The sequence below is a fragment of the Dipodomys ordii genome, unplaced genomic scaffold (assembly GCF_000151885.1).
Source record: "Dipodomys ordii isolate 6190 unplaced genomic scaffold, Dord_2.0 Scaffold84, whole genome shotgun sequence".
In the NCBI taxonomy this organism is placed as follows: domain Eukaryota; kingdom Metazoa; phylum Chordata; class Mammalia; order Rodentia; family Heteromyidae; genus Dipodomys; species Dipodomys ordii.
The window spans coordinates 3,822,909-3,827,943 of NW_012267300.1; the positions used below are offsets into that span (position 1 = coordinate 3,822,909).

The window sequence follows — 5,035 nt, forward strand, 5'->3', positions numbered from 1 at the left end:
TTGGTTTTGCCAAGAAAACAATTTAAGATTTAAGAAATGTATTCATTATCTTGCCAATGTAATTGTAACCCCTCTGTGTGGTATTTTCACAATTAAAAAAAAGATTTAAGAGTGCGAAAGTTAGAAAATATCTCACCTCTCTTCGAGCTCACATTCTAAAAGAGGCAATAGGCAATAAACAAGCTATAAAAATAAAATGTAAGGTCATAAGTAAAACCAAAGATAAAGTATTTGACACTTGTGAATTTGCTTAATTATAGCAACTTTCAAATACTGTGGTGTAATTGTGCTCCAGTCTGAACTTCTACCTCCCATTCATGGCAATTCCTCAGCTCAGAGACTGGAAACTTGGATGCCCCCTTGACATTTTTCTTTCTTTCTACATTACATCTGCAGTCCCCTCTCCACTGGCAAATCTGTTGGTCGTCCTTTGAGTTATTTTCATAACATAGTTCATTCCCTCATCATTTCCTCTGCCACTAGCATGGACAGAGCCAGAGTCATTTCAATGGTCCATTACTAGTTCATGGCTCCTAGTCTTGCTCCAATACTCAACAGCAGCCTGAATGATCTACTAAAATACAGGGTCAGGTACATCCTGCCTACTTCTGGTCTGTTTTTATCATCTCCTCTTCAGCCTTGGCTTTAATTTCACTTCCTTCCTGAGATCTAACTTGGCTCATTTTTATCCCACGGTGTTTAACACTGAAATAATTCTGAAATATTTCACAGTATATGTACTTATTATTACATTTTGGAGGAGTTAGTCTGTCTCCCTCCAAAGAATGTAAGCTTAACAAAGGACAGTATATTTGTCTATTTTCTTCACTGATGTACCTCTAAGACCAAGCTTAATTCCTGACAGTTACTCCATGTTTTATAAATAAAATGAATAATTTATTTATAAAATATTCTCTCTCATTACATCAAACACAGCTGAAGAAAAATTGAGTGAAATAAATATACATAGATACTAAAGTATACCCAGGAAAAGAATCGGAAATTACAGGAAAAAAAGAGGAAGAGATCCATGGGAAACAATGAACGGTTGCTACATGAATATAATTGGTATTCCAGAAACACAGGTAGCAGAGAATAAGAAGAGATAGATATACTATTTGAGGAGACAATATTCTAGAATTTTTCAAAAATGAGAAAAACATCAAACCATAGACTCAAACTCTACCATAAAATTCAAGCTCTATAAAAAAAAAAAAAACCCTACACTTAAGCACATTATGGTGAGGGAAAACCACAATGAAAAAAAAAAACTTCAATCATTCTACCTTGAAAGAAAACTTTCTACATAATAGAGTGCTTCCTACTCAAATTTTCAAATCTTTATTATGCCTCTGCATTTTCAAAAACCCACCTGAAGGTTTTTAGGGTAAATAAAACGTTAGGCTTCCTCGCTGGATAAAACAAGATTCCTAAAATATCAGGACTTTTTGAGTGGCATTATTTATATTATTAATACAAAAAGGTGGTAAGCATTTTAGGTGAATAAATGTCATTCATTTATAAAGGATTTTTCTGGCCTATACATGATAGTTATGTTCCATAAGTCCTGTTAATAGTCTTCTTTGGACCTATGAGAATGTTAGGACTAATGTAGCCTAGGTTTCATGATTAAATTACTCTGAACCAGCTCTTTTTCGTGGCACCCCCTAAGCAAACAGCTGCATCAAGATGAAGCTGAATATCTCTTTCCCTAAGGAGATTCTGGACTTCCAGAAACTCATTATTGAAGTGGACAACTGATGCAAACTTTATACTTTCTATGAGAAGCATATTGCCACAGAAGTTGCCACTGAAACTCTGGGTGAAGAGTGGAAGTGTAGGGTGGTCCCATAAAGTAGAGTGTCTTGACCCATGGCTGACATCACTTGTTACTGAGCATTCCTGTTACAAATCAAGGAGAGCTGGGGAGAGAAAGCACAAATCTGTTCAGGGTTGCACTGTGGATGCCAATGTAAGTGGTCTCAAAATGGATATTGTTTTAAAAAAAAGAAGGAAGAAAAGAAGGGAAGGAGGGAGGGAGAGAGGGAAAGAAAGAGAGAGAAACAGAATGGAAGGAAGGATGGAAAGGAGGAAGGGAGGGAGGAAGAGATGGAGGAAGGGGAAGAGGAGGAAGAGGAGGAGGAGGAAGAAGAAAAGATATTCCTGGACTAACAGATACTACTATGCCACACTGTCTGGGACTCAAATGAGCTAGCAGAATACACAAACTTTCAATCTCTAAAAAAGATGATGTCTGTCAATATGTTGTGAAAAAACCCTTGAATAAAGAGGTAAAAAAAAAAAACTGAGGTCCAAAACACCCAAGATCCAGAGTCTTGTTAGTCCATGTATTCAACAACACAAATGTCATCATATTGCTCTGAAGAAACAACATACTAAGAAAAACAAGGCGGTAACTGCAGAATATTCTAAGATTTTGGCCAAGAGAGTAAAGAAAGACCACCCCCCACCTTGCAAAAAATGCCAGGAACAGATTGCCAAGAGACAAAGGCTATCCTCTCTGAGTTCTGAGTCCAGTCAAAAATAAGACTCTTTAAGAGTAATAAATAATTGATTAGATCTTTAAAAAATTACTCATGAGCTACACAATAGGGACAGGTATAGTCATTCAATGGCCAAGTTCTCTTTCTTCAATATCAATGAAAAGTGAAGAGCACACTTGGAAGAAAAATTCCACATAGTTTGGACTACTACACAGATTCTAATCTTGTTCCTCTACTACCAAATAAAATTGTTTTCTGTCTCTAGCAGCTAACATGGAAGGGAAAAAGATGTTTTTATTCAGATGCTTAAGAAAAAATGGGCATATTATTATGTCTAATCATCATTAGTTATTTTTAGAAATGAATGTGAATCTCTCTGCTATATAACTGAACTATATTTTATAAGATAGTCAAATTTAGTGTCTACAGATACTTTAGCTTGGTGATTTGGAGATAAGAAACTAATACAAACATTTTTAGACACACACCCACACCCAGAGAGACAGAGAGAGAATGTGTGAAAGAAGTTGATAATCCAAATCTTGAAAAAAATAATTCAAATTGCTGACTCTGGGAGGTTTAGTATCTTATAAATTCTCTAGTGAAAGTGGTTATACTCTGCAATGCCTGTCACCCTTTTCTTGTGGATTAGAAACAATATGGCGTAAGAATGCCACTGTCACTTGATAGTTGTCATAAGTCATTCTGAAGGCTTTCATCTGGCTCTGGGAAAACCATCTTGAAATGGAACTAAGGAGAACGTTCAGGATTTAATGACAAAATTGTTTTGTGCTTTAGAAAGAGAATTATGGAAACCTGTAAACATTTTTCTCCAAATGACAAGACTGTCATCTTAGTCAAATCAATGTGGAAGTGTATTAGAGAGCAAAACACAATGCAGAATAAAGGAGAGTAGAAAAGTTATCCAAGGTCATTTTAGAGTCAAGGCGGAGAAGGGATATGGATCACAGTCTGGTGAGGAGGGGAGGTACTCAAATAGAAATTTGTGTTCATATGGAGATAATGGTCATGAGATAGCCAAGCCAGGTCTAAAATACCTGAGCCAAGTCTACCTGGGCATAGCATTTCAGTGTATGAAATGGTTAAGGAGAGACAATAGGATCAGAAAAAAACACATGGGAGAAGGGTGAATTTGGTAGATACTACCCAAAATATTTTTAAAGTCAAAGCACCAAGAGTAATTGATTATACTACTTTGGTATTTATTAATTAAGCTGTTAACAGACTACCTACCAGATACTGTGCTAAATTCTTTTCATACCTTATCTTATTTCCTTACAGTAGATAGACAACATTATTATTGCAGGGAACTCTGAAGTTCAGCTGTGAGACCAGGAAAGGATTAAGAGGTTAAAATGCCACCTCTCCAGTGCTCAGAAGGCTGAGAACTGGACCCTATGACAGTTGAGATAAAGGGAGTAAAACAATGTCTAAGTCACAGCTACAAATTTCAAAAACATTTATTGTGTCTCTCTGCCCAGAAATAAATTTTACTATGTACACAAACTCTATCTTATGTCAATAACTGTAGCAACAAAATATGTTAAAACCTTGTGTGCTACACGGATAGACTGTTTTGACCTATAGAAACTTTCCTTGTACTAAACTCAACAAATAAGCTTGCTGACAGGAACCCCGGGCTCCTTATCCCCACTCATTCTGCTCTCTCTGTGTCTGGTCCCATGTCTACAGCTTCAGTATGCCATTGTACTGTTCTAGGTTATGGAGAGCAACATTATCATCTCAATTATATACATGGTTAGTTACATGGTTGTAACTGCTCAAAATTACAGCCTGTGGGAAAACTTAACTGTGTGCATTCAACCCTAAGTATACTACTTGTATAATTAAACAAATAATTAATAATTAGATATAAATTATTTACTTAAATAAATAATTGATAAAATAAATAATCAAAAAAATTAGCATAACAAGATGTCAACAGATGAAATGTCTACCCTACTGCCAACATAATCATCCTTTGAGCCAGGAAGAGACGTACAAACCCAAAGCTCATAATTTGCAAGGGAATAGGTTGCAATATTCTATACATCTTCAGCTCTACCAAGACTAAAGGTATCAATATCGAGAAAAAATTTCAAAAGGAGACTAGAGAAATCAGCTTATGAAATTTTCCCCTCATTTCAAATCCAGTGAAGATACACCATTAACAGAGCCACTCTGAAAGCATGGTATAGCTTCCCTGCAGTTACAAGACTCTGAAGAAAAGCCTACTTACTAAATAGCTACACTTACTGAAGCCAGTTATATAAAGGTCTAACTGGTGGGCCAAATATGGACCACATAACCTCTTATCTTGTGAGATGACTTCCCTTGATTTGTTTGGTGTTGTTATTGTTGTAGCTGCTGTTTTGTGCCAGTCCTGGGACTTGAACTCAGCTCGTACATGTCCTTGAGCTTTTCCTTTCAAGGCTAGCAGGCTACCAACAGACCAACGGCATATGTCCAGGAAGTAAGTAGGAGGTAGCGATAACCGCATGAATCATTGG

General features: G+C 36.3%; 1 pseudogene; it reads left to right on the plus strand.

Moving 5' to 3' along the window:
- Positions 1 to 1,689: 1,689 nt before the first annotated feature.
- LOC105992456 lies at positions 1,690 to 2,548 on the plus strand (annotated as a pseudogene).
- The last annotated feature ends 2,487 nt before the right edge of the window (positions 2,549 to 5,035 follow it).